Below are 21659 nucleotides of genomic sequence, written 5' to 3'. Positions count from 1 at the left end.
CTGGTCTGAATCCAGACTGGAAAGGGTCTAGAGCGCTAGAGTTTTCCAAGACCTGGAACTGGTCAGGTACTGCTCTCTCACTTTGCCCAGGAAGGGCAGATTAGAGACTGGACGATAATTGGCCACATCAGTTTTTTCTAGAGCTGTTTTTTTAAATTATCGGACGGATAACTGCCTGTTTGAGTGACTGGGGGAAGGTGTCCTGAGTTAGCGATTGATTTACAATAGATCTCAGTGGTTCACTTATGTGATCTCTACTTGATTTTAACAGCCAAGATGGGCAAGGATTAAGTGCACAAGTAGTGGCTTTCATAGACGCCAGGATCCTGTTAAGGGCTGTCAGTGTAATTGGTTCAAAGGAGTCCAAATATAGGCCAGATGGTGTATTAAGCATTTCTTCTATCTTGTTTGTATTGCAGCCAGCATCTAGATCAGAGCGTATTTGTGCTATTTTATCAGTGAAAAACTTAGCAAAGGCCTCACAGCGAATTGTCTTTTCTTTGGTCTGTAAAGGTTCAGATTTAGGGTTTAGAAGGTGTCTAGATACCCTGAACAATTGAGATGGTCGTGAACTAGCCAACACAATGGATGTCGAGAAGTAATGTTTCTTTGCAGCTTTCATTTCCGCTTCATAGATCCTTCAGTGTGTTCTGTAGCAAGTTCTATCAGTTTCTGTGCGTGTTTTATGCCAGTGTCTTTCTAGACGGTTTCCAGCCCTCTTCAGGTCAGCCAGCTCCATGGTAAACCTTGGTGCCGGCTTCCGTCCTAAAGGTCAGAGGGGTCGACAAGGAACAATGGTGTCAATAGCTTTAAGGAGCTTTGCGTTCCACGCTCCTACAGCATCTTCTGTGGAGCATGTGTCTGAATTCTAAAATCCCCCAAGGCATTTTGGAATCTGGAAGTTTCTATGAGCCTTTGTGGGTGAATCATTTTAACTGGACCCCCTATTTTGTGGGATGTTGGGGCTGTATTCACTTTTGCCTTCAGCAGATGATGGTCTGACCATGGTTTAGGCCAAACCTCCAATGTTGAAACAAGGTTTTCTTTTAAAAGCTCAGTGCAAAGTATTAAGTTTAGTGTGTGGCCTCTTTCATGTGTAGGGCCTGACACTATTTGAGAGAGGCCCAGAGTTGCCAGGGAAGCTATAAATTCCGGAGCCGGGCCTGAGCTGGGCCATCTTTTAGCCCTCTGGTGCATCCAAGGCAGCTCACAACAATGATAGAAGCTGCTTAAAAATGTTAACTCTCCTAAATCACAAAGAACACAATAAAAACACTAGGAAAATGTAACTGGCAACATTCAGTCAGTCCAAAGGCCTGGAATAGAACTGAGTTCATTTTTTTGGGGTGCATTGTTGATAAAACATTGGAATGGGTACATTAGAGGTGCTTGAAGATGCCCTAGTAATTCTGTTCCAGTCTTGAGAAGTGAAGCTCTCCAGAGCTTCATTCACCTGAAGTGGGCATATTTGTTCTCCCTTTGAGGAAAGGAGGACCTCTTGATGGGTGATTCCCACCCTCCATTCAGGGAGGCAGGAACAAGTTTTCGATTTCCAGTCTTCCTAGTGGGAGTCGTCACCCTTTCTTTCAGCTTCATTCCTACCGCGACAGGGAGAGCAGCTTCGTCTGAGCGCTGCCTTGCCTTTCAACTATTTTTCTTTCTTCACTTCTACTTTCCAGAACCTGATTCTGGCCTTGTTTGCTCCTTTCTACTCTCCCTCCTTGTTATTCTCTTCCTCTCTGCACACCTGGTAGAAGGTTTGCAGAGGAAGCTTTCTCCTTCCTTTGGCCACAGCCGACCGTTTCATGGCAAGACAGAATCGTGGACCAGCAGAATGTGCTCTTCCATCACAATGGATTCCTCTCCAAAGGAGAATTGGAAGCCCCCCTCACCGCCGTTTCCCAGCAACAACCCTGGAAACATTGGGGCATACCATGAGGAAGCCGCAGCTGCGGCCACTCATATCACAAAGAGGCCGGAAACGCAGAAGGCGCTATTCCTCCCTGAGCAAAGGAAGCAGGACAGCCATTTCTCGCCTTGCCAATGAGGGCAGTATTGCCAACCAGCTGTAAGGTGGCTGTGGATTTCTCCACATCCCTAAGCCAGTCTAGTGGTGTAAGACCCAGTGCCGGACAGCCAAATTGGTCTGAAATTCAACAGTCATCTGTGCTTCCAGAGCCCATGGTGAATGCAGGAGGGCTACTCATGAGTAATGTGATGGATTGGGACCCGCAGTAGTGCCTCAGGAATTCCTAAATGGCATTAGGCAGACTATTAAAAAAATAGCTAGCTTATTTTAGCTCAGAAAGCCGCGGCAGCCGTTTCTGGCCTTGCCAAAGCTGGCAACCTTGCCGACAGACCAGGAGGCGGCTGCGGGGTGGTTTCTCCCATCCAAAGCAAGTCAATGGGCGCAGCATCCACCAAGAGCGTCAAATATCAACGGCTCCAGAGTCCAGGGCTGATGATGGTCTACTTGTGAGTAATGCAGTTGGATGAGGCACTGCGATGCTACCCCAGATTCCCTAAACTTGATTACATAAACTGAGACTGCCAATTTTTCTCAGAATGCTGAGGGAAGAGACTGCCCGCCCCCCCCTCTGGTTCTTCCTCCAAGCCCCCCATCCCCCAAACAGGGAACTATGGAAGAGGCAATTTCTTACAAGGGGAATCCTAGCTGGATCTCTAAGGCAGCTAGAAAGGAAGCCTGTACCAGAAAAAGAAAGGGAAACTGAAACTTAAGCAGATAGTGAAGTTTTTTCTCCCTGTTGGTTCCATATATGCCCTTTCTTCCTCCAGGGAATGGGGCCTGCTCTCCCCAGGGTTCTCAGTCTCTTTTAATCAGCACAGAGTAACTTTATTCAGTAGAAACAAGAAAAGAGCACAAGGCCTAGCAAGGCCTTCGCTTGCAGGCCTTCAGCCAGCTCATGCAGACATGAGAAAACCCTGGACTGGAGTGGAACTGCTCCAGTTTTTAGTATCTTGGGACCAACATGAAACAGACCCCACGGCATTACAGTTGCCTATGCTGAGAGAGAGCTCTCCCTGCAATTTTGTTTATCCTGTCTCTGGAATCTTTCTTGTATGACACCATTTTTAACAAGAGACAGTTTGTGTATTGGCTGGAGTGTTGGGCTGGGATCTGGGAGATCCAAAGTCTCGTGCCATTCTGCCTGGGAGGCTTGCCTGTGGCCTTGGGCCCATTGCATTCTCTAGGTGTGGCCTGCCTTGTGGGTTTGTTGTGTGGATAGAATGGAAAGGTATGAAATGTTGTATCCACCTTGGAGCCCCCACTGGGGCTGAAAGCTGGGGTTTAGATAAACACAACCACCCTTCTTCTCAGAAAGGGTGCCCCAGGGCAAGGAGTCCTTGATGCACAAACTTTCATGGAAATGGCTACTTGTAGGGCCTCTGCTGTAACTCTTAGCAAATGTATTCTTCGTTCCAGTGGTCATCACTATTGTTGCTTAAGGATCTGCAGATTAAATAGCACTTCATCTCTGTTTCACTGTCTGTAGGCAGCAGATGCTATAAACTGTTAGTGTGTGAGGACCAGAATTCTCTGTTGCAATTTTTCCTCTGAACTACTGATCAACAGGTCATTATGACCTCTCTGCCATCCCCTTGAAGAAAGCATGAAACGTGTTTAATCCTATGCTAGAGCATAAAGGATATGGGCCAAAGTGCTATGAATTGAGGCCATTCACCTCTAATAGCAGATTGCATCCTTGTACGAAAAATTAAAATTCCAGTGGCTCCCTAAGAACTAACATTTATTTGCTATATGTTTTGGGGAGTTCAGTTTACTTTTTCAGATGTCTGTGTGTTTCATAGTGACTGTTGCTGTGATTTCACAGAGACTCTGAATTCTTCAGTCCAAATAGACAGCATTCTTGTTACAGGTAAGTGCATCCCTCCTTTCTCATGCCTCCACTCCCCTGGGACAAGAGTAAAAGGAGTATACTCCATGTTCTTCACAGTGCCAAAAAAAAGGGGGTTGGAGGTGATACTAGACTTAAAATATTCAGCAAGTTCATCAAACTGAGGCATCTCAGATTGGAGATGATGAGATCCATCACAGAATCCCTACTAATGGAGGGCCCATAGCTCAGTGGCGGAGCACTTGCCTTGCATACAGAAGATCCCAGGTTCAGCCCCTGGCGTCTGTTGTTCATGGATCTCAGGGCTGACCTACACCAAAGGAGTACCTTACTGCACTAGATCTAATGGAAGCATATCTCCACATTCCGATCTTGTCCGGGCACAGAAGACTCCTCTATTTCTGTGCAAGGGGACTCCATCGACAGTTCAGAGTACTACCATTTGGCATCTCCATGGCACCGAGGACCTTTCCAAAGAATTTGATCAACCCAGTGTAAAGCTAAGGGAGAAAAAGCATTAATCTACACACTTACCTGGACAACTTGCTGATCAGGTTAAGCTCTGCATGCCTACAAGCTTACAGTTCCTGATCAATTTACAGAGCTCTTTATAATCCAAACAGTAACTAAAACATTTGGGAGCCCTATTAGACACAACACACAATTGTTTGTTCCTAACTGAAGCAGTGGCAAAGAAGAGAAAGGAGATGTCACAAGTGATCATCAAGGCCAGGTATTTATTGATGACATTTGTGAAACTGATGAGTCTATTGATTCCGAGTATCGATGCCATCCAGTGAGGTTGACTACATACAAGACCCTTACAGACTTCTGAGACCCTTCCAACTACAAATTATGAACAAGAAAGATCTTTCCATTCAGTTCCCCTTCACAATAAAAATAAATAAAATGATGATAATTTTTTTAAAAGCCTCTTATGGTGGGCAACTGTGACAGGCCTTCTGCAATTAAAGCAACACTGCATTCCGGTAATGGAACAGGTTCCATAGTCTATCCGGATGGGGAGCTGCTCTAGAAGATCCACCAGTGCAAGGTTGAGAGTCCAGCAATGAGATGAGACCCTCTGTCAACCTACTGGAGCTTCGGGCAATTTGTCTAGCCCTACTACACTTCAGACCATGAATACTAGACAAACACATTCTAATCAGAACAACAGTATGTCGACCAGTTAAGTGGACAGGTATTTCACCAAGTGCTTCCATCCTGAGGCCAAAGTAACTGATGCGTTGACATCACGGTGGCCATGCATTCTGCTGTTTGCCTTCCAACTGCTCTGATTCTCCTGAAGCTAATCAGGAAGATAAGAGAACAAAAACAAACAAACAAACCAAAAAGCAGAAATCATAGTGGTAGCACCCTACTGGCCCCAGCTCCCACAGTTCTCTGCTCTTCAACAGCTGTCAACACTTCTACCACTGACTTCTCCAGTATCTCTGGATATGCTCCAGCAATGCCAAGTTCTGCATCCACATCTGGAATAGCTACATTTTACTGCATGGAGAGTGAGCGAGACTCCCTCTCTTGGCTAGGTTTTTCTCAAGATGTAACCAACATGCTACTGGCCTTTAGGAGACAGTCCACTAACAGGATATATAATGCATCATAGAAAGCCTTCTCAGGAGATGCCAAAGAAAAAGGGCTAACGTCATGAAACCCAAAAGCAGACCCATTCTGTACTTCCTAAGTCTCAGAGCCTCAAGATTAAGATGTCAGGTCAGTCTTACACAGCTCTGCCACGCTACTAGTGTCTGAGTCAGTCCAGACACCTCACATACGTAGCTCCTTCTGGTGTGCTACTCTGAAGGATCTGCCACAGGTTCACCAATTTCTGACTTGGAAATTGCATACAGTTCTGTCTGCTGTTACCAGACACCCCTTTGAGAGCCTATCAAGGAAATTCCTCTTTAAATGGCTGAGGCCTTTGTTCCTTACCGCAGTTACGTCTGCAAGAAGGGTATTGGAACCTAGTACCTGTAAATTAGCTTGAGCTACATATCTTACACAAAGACAAAGTGGTCCTGAGAACAGATTCTACCTTCATACCAAAAGTGATTTCTCCCACAGATCACTGGAATGATGTCTGCTATCAGTTGACCAAATACTTTTCATCTCAAAGAAGAAATGTGGCATACTCTGGACATCAGACTTATTCAGAAAGCATTTCTTTATAGAACAGAGCAAATCTGGAAAACTGCTTCCTTATTTATCTCTATTTCCTCACCGAATAAAAGAATGAGGATGTCTAAATCTGCCATTAGCAGTAACCTCAAGGCATGCATCGTCGAAGCACACAAAATTCAAAAACTAGACACACCGGCTAGGATTACTACTCACTCAATACGAAGTGCTGCAACCAGCGCAGCATTCGAAAGACATGCTACAGTTAAGAGATTTGCAAGGCAGCTACTTGGTCATCTGTATCTTCCTTTGTTAAACACTGTAAGCTGAACATTTGTGACTCGGCTGATGCAGCGTTTGGCAGAAGAGTATTACAACATATCTTACAACCAGATGACAATGACCCACCCAAAAAATAGGGATACTGCTCTGGGAGTTCCCATCAAGATGTCCTCTGCCTCAGAGAGAGAATGGACCATTGAATACTCATCGTGAAGGGTCCTCCTTCTCTGAGGGAAGGAGGACATCTTGCCCCTCCCAAAGTCATTGTCTTTTCACTCTCTTCTGCCTGACAAATTCACTTCCTGTCCTGTTGTTTCCCCTTAACATGTTTGTTACTCACCTTTCTCCTTGTTATTTAATTCTACAGTCTCGTATTCATAATTATGATGCTATAACTGCTTTCGGAGTTGCCAAAACTGAAAGAAAGGGTGACTCTCAGTAGGAAGACAGGAAGTCAGTCAGTCAAGTTTATTATTACAGCACTGTGCCAGTATAGCATCCCACTAAAAGTTGAAAAGAGCATAAAATAGATAATTGCAAAAGATAAAAACTAGCTAAAAATTATACAATAAACTATGTACGGATAAAAAAGTAGGTAATACCTATGAAAGTGTTAAAATACCTAAAGGAGAGACTTGGAACCTCATCCATTAGCAAACGTAACAGCATTTATGCTACCTTTCGGGTTATGTAGCAAGCGGCACAGAATTTGTCTGCCTTAGTAGCAGTAGTAGTCTGGGATTCATCAGATAACAAGTACGTGATAGCCTGGCCATGCCTTTATTAGGGGTGAAATATATTTGGCGCGTGTAAACTGATACCAGGGGCACCTAAAAAAACATGTGCTCTATGGTTTCAGCTTCCCCTGCGTCACACTGGCACATCCTCTGCGCCAGTGGGATCCCCTTATACCGACCCTCTAGCACTTCCGAGGGAAGTGCTGAGCACCTAGCACCTGTCAAAGCTGAGCTTATGATCCTCAATATGGGTTAAGTAAGCAGGGGGAGCCAGACGAAATCTAGTTTGCTCGGGAGCTGCAAAGGCCAGGTATCTGGCCAGATTAGTCCGTCTCTCTATATCGAATAGTCTTTGTTTCCAGCTGTTCTGGCTATGAACTTGTCCCAGTTCATAGCCAGAATAGCTTTAGGAGGACAGGAAGTTGAAAACTCGTTCCTTCCTCCCTGAATGGAGGGTGGGAATTACTCATCAAGATGTCCTTCTTTCCCCAGAGGAGAAGGACCCGAAGGACCCTTCACGGTGAGTATCCAGTGGTCTGGTTGGATTATGTTCTTGAAAGTAGTATGCTTCCACCAAAAGAGGGATAGCTACCAGTAATTTAATGAAACCTCGTTATGCCTAAACAAAAACGAGTGAGCCACAAGAGAGAACTAATTGTTGGTTGCTCAACCAGCAAAAATTTAGGACAGTCTTTAGCTTGAATTTGCACCATGCTTACTGTTGCACTGACTTTTTGAGGCCTTGTCTGGACCTTGCAGTGAATTCATGAACTGATGCATTGTAGTTTGGTTAAGCTAATGAACAGGTGCAGAACACAAACGTCACCTATTCAAACTGCATTTGTTAGGTAGGAGTGCAGGAGAAGAGGCGGAATGACTTCCAGGGAACGTCAACGAACGGGTTGGCAAGCTAGCTAGTTTGAGGGGACTGAGAAGGCACGAGGAGTTTCGTTTAGGCGGTGGCTGCAGCAGCAGCAGCAGCAGCAGCAGGTTTAATTGTATATGGCCAAAGGCCGTCATTTAGGCACAATATGACACCTGAGATTTTTATTCTTCTTGATGTAAGTGGTAGTAACTTCTATATTCGGTGCTCTGAAGCAAAATTTGATGCACCGGGGACAACAGTGAGTTTATGCAGTTATACAGCAATAGCCACATGCCTGCCTATAACGTAACCCTCTGGTTTCTTGGAACAGAAACGCCTTTCTTCTTGTAGGTTCCATGTTTAAAATGTTTGACCTTGACAGGAGAAGTTGTAGATTGCAAAGTATCCTGCAGGATTGTCACTTTTTGCAGGGCTGGAATAAGATGAAGGGCCCAGGAAATTGCCCTGGGGCACTTGCCCTAATCCCATTCATCCTTGTATGCCTGTGTTGATACTAGTGCTGGATCTTTCCGTGGGCATGAACTGTCCTGAACCCGTGTCGGGTTTAGAGGTGAAACTGTGCAATTCATGGAATTAGAAGCCACGTTTGTTTTCTGTGTACCTACTAGGAGAACTCGACCCTAAACTAAGTTTCAGAGCAAAAGTTATGGGGCCACTTCTGGCATGGTGATTTTCAAAGCCCTAGGGAAGTGGCTGTTAGATACCTGAAGGATGGGCGTTTGAAGTCTTTTAGAAAAGAATTATGCTTGGATCTGGCGTTTCGGATGTTCAGACCGTCTAATATTTTTGGCTACTTCCTTATGTGGAATTTGAAACTGCAATTCTGGAAATTGCCTTTAGTTTTTTTTCCAGTGTGGCTATGGAGTGTGGTCTTTTCTCCTTAAACTCTGACACTGTCTGGGTTTCTTGCCAAACATTGTGATTTACAGAAAAGATGGCCTTTGAAGAGAGAGATCCATTCCCTTTATAAGAAGGGCCAAAACAGATGTCAGTTTTAATATGGTATGAAATATATTTAGATGTGAAATGGGGGAAGCAAATGAAAAAAGGCCAGCGTGTTGAGGTTGGGAGCAGCCCTCAGGATCAAGGGCTCCCCCCAGCCCTGCACCATTGCCACACGTAAAGAAGGTAAGTTCTGAACAGAGAGCTGATGTGCTTTGGGACTAAACTTGCCCTGAGGTCCTCGGTGTAAGGGCAGATCCCAGGGATGTAGCTTTAGAGGTGTGTGTATGTGGGCAGGGAGGGAGGACACGGCCCAGCCTGAGGACTGCTTCTGATCTCCTGGCATGTGGAAGGGGTGCGTGTGATGGGAGCAAGCGGGGAGGGGGATGCTCCGATATTTCTAGGATCAATGGAGGGTTGAGTGTGTTTGCTTTTGATTTCCCATTTTCATGGGGAAATGTTGCTGAATTCCATAAAGAAGCTTCCATGCATTCTCCAGCCTATTGCTTTCTGCTGTTGTCTGCAGTGTTACCTTGCAAGAAAGCCCAGTCCGCCTGCGTCACCCTAACTTGCTATCTGTGTACACATTTTAGGAAGGTTTTTCTTGCATATAAAAACTAGAGTGTGTCAATACATGACCGTTTTGCTACTGCTTCATTTTTTTTTGCTTGTTTGCTTCCTTTTTTTGCTATTAATCTAAAGTAACTGTCTCATTGACCAGTAGTTCAGCAATATCCTGTTACCTTAGTTTGACGATGTCCATGATAAATAAGTGGCCATTTTGATGAGTTGCTACAGATGCTTTTTGTAGCTTGGCTGTAACACAAATGGGAGGGGTGAAATATACTGCAAAGAGAGATTGCAAGCAAGCATCTCTTGGCAGAGGTTCATAGTACTGCCCTACCACTTGGTCTTCCTCCACTTTTCATCTCCAGCTGCTTAGTAAAAACAAACCCTGCACTTATTTGCCTATACCAGTCAACCTTGGTCTTCCTGAATCGAGACGTAAACTGCTGACATACTTCAAAGTGTAACTAAAGCAAAATAAAATGGCTCTGTGTTGTCAGGTGCTTGTGATCTCATCAAGGGCCACTTGATGAGATTAAAGGGGCTGGGTGGGTCATTTCAGGAAAGCAAAAGACTTCAAAGGAGTCTTGTGTCTGAGAGCTGTTTAGCGCTGACATCAGATGCATGGGGTACCCACTGTGGGACTATATTCCAGTAAAGATTTCTTATTCTTTGTCACAGTTTTTTTTTAAAAAACCCTTTTTGCTTTTCCTCCTGCATCAGCTTTATACCTGCTCTAAGAAGGCGTAAGGATTGTAAAACTGCCTTCTTAGGGCCACCTAGACCCATATGAACCTGCCTGTACGTGTCAGAGTGTCCCCACCCCTTGAAGCTACCACAGGTGAGGCCCAGTTGTGTGATGCCCTCCCTAGAGGCATTTGCCTGATGCCCAAGCTTGGGTCTTAAGCTCACGGTAAAAACTCTTTCGCTGGCCGGGGTTTCTATCATAGTGATTGATGTACTTGAACAGTTTGTCTTTTCAACTTCTTTACCAGCTATGGTTGCATTAAGCAGCACCTCACTGTAAGTCCAGAAAAGAGTGCCCTGATAAAGCATACTAACACACTCAAGATTTTATTTAAGTATTTGTCCCCCAGCTTTCAACAGACTCCCTGCCCCCAGGCATCTGGCAACAGCCAACGCAGAGAAGCAATGAAAAGCAACAAGACTAAGCTAAAGAGCAGCAGATTCAACTGCATCCTCTTGGGCCACTAGTTTTGCACCTGTGTGTTTCTGTTTACCCAGACTGTACATTGGCCCCCTCTGCTGTTTTTTTATAATTAGAGTTAGAGAGAAGTGTGAAGGCTGACTTTTCTCCTCCTCTGCCAGGCAGTGGCTTCCATAGTTAACAACCAGTACCACCACCACCAGTTTTCTCCAACTCGCCTACTCAGTCTTTTCTTCTACAGCACTGAGATAGCTTTGAAGACCTTCAACAAGCTTGAATCCTGAATTTTCTTCCTGCTTTTTATCATGATGTCTTGTCAGAGTGAGATTAGATACAATGGGTAGGAATGTATTTTTGTCAGAAGATGGAGAGATGTAAAACACTTGCATTTTGCAAATCAGACCAGCAAGCTCCTGTTAGCAGCTGAAGTTATACTGGCCTGGTTCTAGAGGTTGGTAGTCTCTTGCCTAGAGTTGGTATCCTGTGGCAGGCCAACCAATCTTGCATGTTTTTAAAAAGAGATCTTTGTATTATCTTAAAAGGTAAAGTAGGCCAGACATGTACAATTTCCAGAATTTTTGAAGCCGTGGGTGGGTGGGGTCTCCTGTGCAATACTTCTGTGGAAAAAAGTGCAACATTTCCTTTCCTATCAGACATGCTGCTGTAACAGCATGAAGTGCATCATGTAGAACTTGGCATATCAACTTGTGATAATTTATATATTTATGGAATGTAATAGTATAAATGCCTTAGTTTTCTACAAGGAAAATTACAAAAATATCCCATACTAAAGTAACAGATAGCTACAAATTGCTGCACCCTATGCCCTCTTAGCAAGTTTTGCTAATTTCATGGGGGGGGGGGGGGGATGACAGCAAAGCTCCCAATATCTGCATTGGAAAAATTGAAAAAAAAGTCTTCAGACTTTTTTCATACTATATATTTTCATTCAGTAAAACCTTGTGTTAAAAAATTCACTTATTCCAAAAGGAGAAAAAGGTTTTCATGCTCCAGTGTGTGTGTGTTGGGGGGGGGGGGCGGCGGGAGTCGTCACTTTTCATGCTATATATTTTGAATGAGTAAATTTCATCTTTAAAAGTATTTTACTCATTTTGAAGAAGAAAAACGTATTTCATATGAGGGTTTTTTAAATGTTGTCTCCAAATTTCCCAATGCTTGGGAGAGGGGAGTCCTCAGGGGAAAATAGGGGACTCCCCACCTCCCCCCTTGAATTTGTCAATTTCTAGTCTGCCTTTCTCACTCATCCTGTAGTCTGGCCTGAAACCAGACTGCAAAGGATTCAGAGTGCCAGAGTTACCTAAGAAAACCTGGAGCTGGTCTGCTTACTGCTCTCTCAGGCACGCCATTTTCCACATCACTTTTGTCGATGGACAGTTTTTTTAAGTAGCAAATGGATTATTTGGCAGTTGTCTTCCTTTCTGAGGACAAGATGGACTTCATTTGTCATAAGTACAAGCTAGTAGTATTACTAGAAGAAAAAAGGGCCTGGAGGAACAGATTGGTACCCTTCAAGAGATTAAAGGAGCGAGAGGATTTCATCAACAAGTCTTCCTGCCCTGCGAAGGGATGAGGAGAGGGGTGGAAGAGACAATAAAAACAGAGTATTTTCTGATTGAACTTCCTCAGAGATTGACAGCACGAGCCGGAAGGCGCAGAGCAAGACAGCACTCAGTGCCACTAGAGAAATAGATTCCAGGCCCTTGCTGGTGTGACAGAATCACTGGCAGATGTACAACAAGAAGGATCTGAAAGAACAAGTAGGGACACCATGGAGATACAAACAAATAACGTTAGAACGAAAAGGGAAAGTCTTGGTGATTGGTGACTCTTTGCTGAGAGGTATGGGATGTCATGTGTCCAGGCCTGACCCCATGGCCTGAGAGGTGTGTTGCTAGCCGTGTGAAGATCAAGGATATCGCAGACTGGATGGTCAAGCTAGTCAGACCAACAGACGATTACTCATTTGTGATGGTCCGTGTAGGAACAAATGATATGGCCATGAACACATTAGGGCTGAAATCCTCGGGAGGTAACTGAAAGGAATGGGGGCACAGGTGGTATTCTCTTCGATCCTGCCTGTCAGAGGAAGAGGAATGCAATGGAAACAGAAGATTGTGGAAGTGAACCACTGGCTGTGTTTATGGTGCTGGCAGGAGCTATTTGAATTCTGGGAACATGGATTACATTTTCTTGAAGATGGCCCACATACTTGATGGACTTCATCTGTCAAGGATAGGGAAGAATGTATTTGGGAAAGGACCTGGGGTAGTTGATCAGGCGGGCTTTAAACTGACATCTCGGGAAGGGAGACAACTTGGCATAGGGATTTCAGGGATGATGAGCAAATAACAGGCTTACCTGGGAAGGCCAGGCCAAAGGGGGGGAATGTTGCAAGGCTTCCGGTGCTCAAAGCTTGGGCAATAAGGAGGAGGAACTTGATCTACTAACATAGGCAGAAAGATATGACTTAGTAGGCATCACAGAGACGTGGTGGGATGATTCCTATGAGTAGAATACTGTAGTGGATGGGTATGAGTTATTCAAGAAGAAGAAGAAGTGTTGTAGAGGAGGTGGAGTGGAGAGGAAAGGGCTTGATTGTCAGGAAATACTGGAAGAGGAGAGTAACAACCCAGTCATTTGGACCCGTGGGAAGGAAGCTCTTGAGAGATTTCATCAGGACTTCAATAACTTTCACCCTACTATCAACCTAAGCCTGGACCACTCTACACAACAGGTACACTTCCTGGACACCGCTGTACAACTACATAATGGACGGATAAATACCACCTTACACCGGAAACCAACAGACCAATACTCATATCTACATGCCTCCAGCTACCACCCTAAACATACCACTCGGTCTATTGTCTACAGCCAAGCCTTATGTTACAACCGTATCTGCTCCATTGCTCTCGACCGAGACTCACACTTAAGAGATTTACAACAAGCATTTTTGGGACTACAGTACCCACCAAATGAAGTGAAGAAACAAATCAACAGGGCCAGACTAGTACCCCGAAACAGTCTGCTCCAGGACAAACCTAAAGGAACTAACAACAGAACACCACTGGTTGTCACCTATAGCTCCCAGCTCAAACCCATCCAACGTATCATCAGTGAGCTACAACCCATCCTGGAAAATGATACCTCTCTCTCAGAAGCCCTGGGTGGAAGACCTTTCCTTGCCTACAGACAGCCCCCCAACCTTAAATGACTTCTCACTCACAACCATGAATCGGCCAGCAGAGTCACCAGCACAGGTACCAGGCCCTGCAACAGACCCAGATGCCAGCTCTGCCCCTATATCTACCCAGGGAATACAATTACAGGACCCAATGGCATCAACTACACTGTCTCTGGCTCTTACAGCTGCTCATCCTCCAATCTGATATATGCCCTCATGTGCCAACAATGTCCTTCTGCTCTGTACGTTGGACAAACCAGCCAACCTCTACGCAAAAGAATAAATGGACACAAATCTGACATTAGAAATGGCAACATCCAGAAACCAGTGGGAGAACACTTCAATCTACCAGGACATTCCATCAAAGACTTAAAGGTCGCTGTAGTTCAACAGAAACCTTTCAAAAACAAAATCCAATGGGAGGCTGCTGAACTGGAATTCATATGCAGATTTGACTCTGACAAGCTGGGACTGAATAGGGACTATGAATGGTTATCACATTATCACAGATAACAGATTTCCTTTACAGAGGTGGGGTCTGGGGGAGCTCAGTGGCACCTGGCGTGGGCTTTCGGGGACCACAGATCTCTTTGTCAGATGCATCTGGCAAGGAGAGCTGTGGTTATAGAAGGCTCATACTGCATTGGAATTGGATGGTCTAGCTGTTTGGCTGCTACAAACTAACAGGGCAAACTCCTTTGAAGCCAACTGATCCACACACCAAAAGGTGATGTTTACATATACTAGCAAAGGAATGTTTTGGTTGCACCCTCCCCCTCCCCCCCCTAATTGCCTCTTCTCTCTCCTCCCCTTCTCCTCCCTCCTCTTCTATATTTGACCAGTCTCTGTATCATGCATCTGAAGAAGAGAACTTGATTCTCGAAAGCTTATGCTACAATAAAATTGGTTAGTCTTAAAGGTGCTACTGGACTCTTTTTGATTTTGAACCCAGTAGAAAGTGTCTGGGTGAATATAGGAAGGGAAGGACAAACAGGATTGTGGTTGGGGTCTGCTACAGGCCACCTGACCAAGGAGATGAGTTGGATTCTACCCTCCGTGAGCAGCTTAATAAGGTATCGAGGAAACATGACCTTGTAGCTATGGGAGACTTCAGCTTTCCTGATGTGTGCTGGGAGACCAACTCTGCTACATGCCCAGAGTCATGGAACTTCCTGATCTGCCTGGCCAAAAACTTGCTTTCTCAAATAAAGTGGAGGAAGTGACGGGCTCGGCCCTACTGGACTTGATATTAACAGAATCACAGAATTACAGAGTTGGAAGAGGCCATACAGGCCTTCTAGTCCAACCCCCTGCCCAGTGCAGGATGAGCCTAAAGCATCCCTGACAAGTATTCATCCAGCCTCTTCTTGAAAACTGCCGGTGAGGGGGAGCTCACCACCTCCCTAGGCAGCTGATTCCACTTTTGAACTACTCTGACGGTGAAAAAGTTCTTCCTAATATCCAGCCGGTACCTTTGTGCATGTAATTTAAGCCCGTTGTTTCGAGTCCTACCCTCTGCTGCCAACTGGAATATCTCCTTGCCCTCCTCCCAATGACAGCCTTTCAAATACTTAAAGAGAGCAATCATGTCCCCCCTCAACCTCCTCTTCTCCAAACTAAACATTCCCAAGGCCCTCAGCCTTTCCTCATAGGGGAAGATCTCTTGCAGGCTCAAGCTATCAGTAAGTTGGAAATGTGGTAGAGGATCTGAGAAGCCAATGTGGATGAACAGAGAGCTCTGTGATAAGCTAAGGAAGAAAAAGGAGATGTTCAAGAAAAGGAAGGAATGAAAATGCATCTAAAGAAGAGTATCTAGGTCTAGCTGGGTGCTGTATGGAAGTCATCAGAGGGGTCAAAGTTCAGAATGACCTGAGACTGGCCAGGGAGGCTCGTCACAACAAAAAGATATTCTGCAGCTACGTGAGGAGGAAATGGAAGTAAAGGGGATGATGCCCTCATTGATGGGTAAAAATAGAGAAACTCTTACAGAGGACAGAAAGAAGGAAGGAAGGCTCATTGCCCGTTTTGCCTTTCTTGATGATGCCCTGTTCCCTCTGTAACCTATGGGTTGTTCAGGGTGTGGGGGAAGGGGCTCCTTTCTCTTATGCAAATAGTTTTAGTGGTTCATTGCCCTTGGACTGGCTGCTCATGCTAGCCTCCGTGCTATAATCCCAAAGTCCTTTGCTGCCCTCTCTTGGTACGTAGAGCGCATAACATGTTAACATAAAATTGCTCTTCATAGCCAGAGTTCTTACGCAAATATTAATTATGGCAGTTTCATCTACAAAGTTCTTCAAGGAAAAAACCCTTCAGGCCAGTATACCTAGGTGAAGGAGACTCCTGTTGGAAATCTGAAAGAAACATTAACATCTTGGAATTTGTAGGCCTTTTAAAATTCCAGCCATTGCAGGCTCAAGCTTTGATGATTCTTTTAGATTGTCTTGGCATTGGTGCTCTGCTCCAGCGGTTAAAGAAAACGTTTGGGTTTTTTCTTATTTGTATATGATAGTGGATATTGAAATGGAGAACTAAAGAAATTAATTTCAGTGGCAGCCTGTGCCATAGGCCTCACTGAATGGTCTGGAGATGGAGGTATCTCTTTAAAGCTGTCTTCCTTTCCAAACTGAATGGAAAAGGAATTACATGCTGTCTAATATGTATGGTGAAGATGAATATGTACTGCCTGAACATATATGAAGAAAATGTTAGCGTCTGGCGCCCGCCCGCGGCCCCCAGGCGAACGCCCCCCCCCCCTCGGGTCCCCCCTGGCCCCTCTCACCTCGGCAGGGCCGGGCTGGGGGCGGCCAAAGAGGAGGCGGCGGCAGAGATGGCCGTGGTGGCGGTGGAGACGGTCGCGGCAGAAGCAAAGGCGGCTGTGGTGGCAGCAGGAGCAATGGAGGCCCTGCCCGGCGCTCCTGGCTGCCAGGGCGGCGACGGCCGCGGCGGCCCTGGGATGGGCTGCGGTGCGGTAGCGCGGGCGCTGCGGCGCGGCATGGCCTCTGGGCACCCCGGGGTGCGGCGGGCCCGGCCAGCACTGCCTGCGGCCGCGCCGAGAACACCCCTACCCGGGATGCTGAAACCATGGGCGGGCCCGCCCCCGCTGCGTGGGAGGGGGGTGGTGATTGGGCTTGAGGGGAAACGGGGTGGACGAGCGCACGGGACAGGGGGAAACAGCCAGGTGGAGGGAAGCATGGCATGGGGCGGGGCGGAGCCCTGGCCTCTGGCCCCACCTGTTCCAGGTGGTGGGCCTGGCCCTGGGGGCAGGCTCCTTGGAGCAGGGGTGGAGCTGGGAATAGGGGGAGGAATAAAGGAGGGCTCCAGAACCCAGGCCGAGGTGGAGTGTATGAGGGCAAGTGGACCAGTCTGTAACTGCAGTGAAGAGACAGCTGTCCCAAGGCGCCAAGGGCAGCCAGGCCCGGCGCCTGCCCCAGTTCTGAGGCCTATTGGGGAGGAGCACTCGCCTACCTCAGGCAGGGAGAGCTTGGCCAACCCGGCGGCTGGCGTCAGGGAAGGAGGCGGACCCATTCGGGGGAGGCCACGACGGCTACCCCAACCTTGCCGGCGCACGCAGCCCCGCCCGACCCTGACAGTTAGTATTTGGTAACTAACAACTGTACACTCCCAGTTCAAGTTCTATTGTTACTCAATGAGGAGGTCTCCTTGTGAGTTGGGGGAATTAGCATACAAGGAGAGGCAGCAAGAGGCAGGTAACTTTGGGATCTCCACCTATCTATATGAGGATTGTCCCAGCTAGAGAACTCTTTTAATGACCAGACAGATGTTTCAATCAAAAAGGGTTTTTAAAATTGAAAATAATAAAGATCTAACAGCATGCAAAGACACACACAACACACATTTGGGGCTAACTAGAAAGCAGTGGTGAAAATTGGATAGAGTTTGAGGGATCATCCAGAAGAGGGTGTCTGGGAGCGAGAGCATTGAGCGACCAGTGCGTCAAGGTGGAAGAGCTCAGGTGGAGGTTCGAGGGTGGATGCTGGATCCGAGGGCATGCACGCACCTATGGCGGAGAAGTAGTCCAGTTCTTCCGTAGAACGTACCCTGGGGCAAGATTGCATCTCCTGCCCCAAAACAATGACTTAATGGTTGTTCCTGAGGTGAGACAAAGGACTGGGAAGCTGTCTCCGGGGCAGGACAATGAACTGGCAAGATTTGATAAAGTCTTCCTTGGAGGAACTGAAGTTATCAACAATGAGTGATAACTTGCGATGTATGGGTGGGCAAGGCTATCAGAGCCCTGAGTCATCTGAGAATAGGAGAGTGGACAAGGGAAGATTGGTGGGCTGTGTTAAGGTGATTAATTCAGGAACTCTTGGAAGAGCCTTTGTCTTAGGATCTTTGCACATCTTGGGTGTGGGGGCTGAGAGCTGGTCCCTCCTGACGTCTCACATGCTAGCAACGTTCTGTCCCCTGCCCAGGATCTGGCTTCCATATATCTGCCTGCTTGGGCAGTATTTTGTGCTCGAAACACATGCAGAGAAAGGGCTTGTGGCATAGCCATATTCAGAAGCCTTCTTAATATTGTGAGGGCAAGTCTGACCACTAACCCTATCCAAGAATTTGTAAATGTTGTCAATATTGCAGTAAATTAATTTAACTTCTGATATTCCATCAACGAATGCAGTACATGCACATGTTGTTATTCTGTAGGAGTATTCTCATTTTATGAATTTGGCAAAGTATTTTTAAAACTTAGAAATAGAAGCCACTGCACTACTCCTTCCTCATCGGTTTCCTGTCCCCTTCTTCCCCCAACACTCTTCTTTGGCACCAGACAGCTGCCTCCTCTGTCAAGCATGCAGTTCAGAATGGGTAGCATGAAAGGCAAATCTCTTCCATATCTCTCCTTGTTCTGCTTGTTTGACTTGCTCTGGAGCCTCACATAAGGCACCTGCAAGAGGTGGGGAAGGTTCCAATCCAACTTTTCTAAATGCAGTGGAGCTTTGGACAAATGAACATAGGCAGGAGAATTTGCGTGGGCTGGCCTGTGGAATTGGAGGAGAGTATTGAGCTGATGAGTTCCTTGACTGTGGTAGTACTTCCTGGAAGGTGATGAGGGAAGAGTTTTTTTTAAAATCTCTTCCTGATGCAGAAAGAAAGAAAGTGATCCTGAGTTCGATAGAAACAGCAGGCCCTAGCAGTGGTGGTAATGTGGGAAGATCATTCAAGGTGTGTCCCTCCATCACAGAATATCCCCCCAACTATCATTACGTGGTTTAGAATTTGGTACCAAGCAACTTAACGCTGAAAAATTCTGGTGGGACATCCCTTCTTTATTTCTGCATCCCTTTATGTTCAATCAAAGACCTCCTGGTATGCCTGTAACTTACTTAGGATTGAATTCTAAAATTAAGAGAACAACAGTGGCCTCATGTCAGATGCATTTTAGAACACACCGAAGGCGGCTTTAGTGATGGGAACTCAGTGGAAAGCCACTTTGTGAAATAAAGGATTGGGGTTTAACAGATAGGGATTGATGCCCAGTCCCTGCTCATTATCTATCTCCGCTGACATCGGCACACTGCTCAACCCAACCCATTGCTGCAGCCTGCATGGGGGAGGGCGGGGATGGAGTGCGATGGTTGCTGGGTGAAAGGGAGTGGGCAATGAGCCCCTGGATGCAGCAGGGAGAAGCTTCATGGGACCCCCCAAAATGAGGTGTGTGGAGGACTGACTGGCAGTCAGCATGAGCAGCCTATCCCAAGGGATTCTCTTCAATAGGGCTCAATCTCAGCTTTGCCTAGGACTCTTTTCTGGGCTTCCTTGTTGGGTATGTTATGCCTGTGCCTTCCAACCGTGCTATGCCCCTTCTGTTCTCCTTGCCCTGGTGTATGTGGCTTGTGTTGGTGGTAGGGCAGCTGGAGGACTCCTAATGCCCTATATCTCTGGATTGGCGGCCAAAAGTGAGTCACAGGCCAGCCCTCCTTAATGGCTGCCCTTTGCATGGCTCTCTTTTTCTCTTCCTCCTCCTTGCTAGCTTCTCACATTCTTGCTTCTCACTCCCTTTGTAACTGTAATGAGGCAAGAAAGCTGTCCAGCAACAGGTAACTTTTATGGTGCTATTTGCAAGAAGGGGGAAAAAGGCTGGAGAGTGGACAGGAGCTGTTCAGCCCACTGTAGAAAAGCCAGAGAATGAGCGAAAGAGGCTCCGTCTTGGTGATGCCCTCTGCTTGCTGGGGAAAAGGCTCGGAGCCTCTTGTCACCAACCCCCTTCATCTACTATCTTTGTGCATCCCCAGCACATCTCCTCAAACTCTGGCTGTTGCCCAGCTGGCAGAGGAGGACAGGGAGGAGACCCCCCCCCTCAGGTACTTGACCTTTGGGGGAGCCTTGGGGGCTGACCCTCCATCTGGAGAAAGAGAAGTCTGTGCTTCAGCCACGCTAAAGGAGGTCAAAGATGGCATAATGTTCAGCACTAAGCAGTTGTGAGCAGACAGCTGTTGGGTAGTACCTGCCCTCCCACGCAGAGTGGTTCTTACCCAGTGGTAAAAGAGCCACATCTTCTAGCTTAGATGGAAATTAAGGTTGCTTTCACAGTTTGTACAACACCAAACCCCTAGCTTTGTACTGAAGTTGAAAACTAGGCCATTGGATTTACCTTTATTGATATTTCTGCTTTGTAGAGAGTACATGCTTTCATTTGTGATGAATGCAACCAGTTGTGTTATCTCACTAAGCAAAACATGGAGTTGAATACAAATGATGGGTATACACATTTTCCTACATAGAATAAAATATCTGTAAGAAATTCCTCATGTGTGAAGTGGCTCCTAGAAGAATCAACTTTAGTGCTTAATTGGAGGCGAAGGCCTTGACCTGTATTTTGGAAACCAAGCTCTGACCCTGGAAACAATATTTTCCATGTCATACAGTAGTTGGTATTCTTCACTGCGTGTGCATGTTGATTGAAAAAGGATCATGTAAAATATACCTTGATGGTTACTAGAGCAAGTTTCTTAGTATCTTTGGGGGGATTAGAGGAAGTAATGGAGAAGGAGAGGGTGGTCAGAGGCTAGAATGTAACCTTCATTGGTGGTAAAGGCTGTGTACATCGAAATGCCACTTGCTTGGGGGCGCCTTTGTGTGATGTTTGTAGGTTTCTGAAGAACATCTGGTTGGCCACTGTAGAAGATGGGACTAGATGGGAACCATGGTCGTAGTTTGCCTTGGGCACCAAAAAGCTTTGGGCCAGCTCTTTGCCAAGTAAATTTGGACTTGTGGACTACTGTACCCAAAAGGTTGCTGACCATTGTCCTATACAATGTCTTGTTCCTTGGTGGCTTGCTGAGTGTGTGGTTAGAGGATTGCTACTGAGTGTGAGTTGTAGCTTCTATTGTGGCCTCTTCTGTTTCTTTCTGCTCTGCTCATTGCTGGCCAAAATACGAATTTTGCCTTCTTGCCTGCTTTCCCCTTAGTGGGATCTGAAGCCACGATTCCTGATTGAGAAATGGTTGTCTTAACTCAGTGAGCTTTTGAGGGGTTGCCAGGAAAGCCTGCAGAGCTCAGTGGAGTATATCCATAACGCTCCTTTCATTGGCGGATGCATGGTCTGTTCAGCATATGCGCCTGTGGCAGCTTCGGGGTGTGTGGGAGGGCTGAGGGGAATGGTTGTACCAGTGTGAGCTATTTAGGTGTCTCCCTCTGCCTGTCATGAGGATGGTAGAGACACTGTTTCATGATTAGTGGTTTTTGGTGGAGTTGGCATGATCCCTGGAGCAACTACTGTGTGTCCCGTCCCTTGCTGAGGGTATTTTCATTCACACATTTCCTTGAGGGGGGGGGCAAGCACAAGGTAGCGCTGGCCCCATGGTAGTCACGTGTTGTTGTCGTGGCCTTC

The 21659-nt window shown here is 46.4% G+C and overlaps 1 protein-coding gene across 2 annotated transcripts in view; it reads left to right on the top strand.

Moving 5' to 3' along the window:
* KDM4B (lysine demethylase 4B) overlaps positions 1-21659 on the top strand; it is a 328745-nt gene that overhangs the window by 18669 nt on the left and 288417 nt on the right. The gene's annotated exons all lie outside the window — the stretch shown is intronic.

The sequence above is a fragment of the Eublepharis macularius genome, chromosome 5 (genome assembly GCF_028583425.1).
Source record: "Eublepharis macularius isolate TG4126 chromosome 5, MPM_Emac_v1.0, whole genome shotgun sequence".
Lineage (NCBI taxonomy): Eukaryota > Metazoa > Chordata > Lepidosauria > Squamata > Eublepharidae > Eublepharis > Eublepharis macularius.
This window is presented reverse-complemented; position numbering and strand designations above follow the sequence as displayed.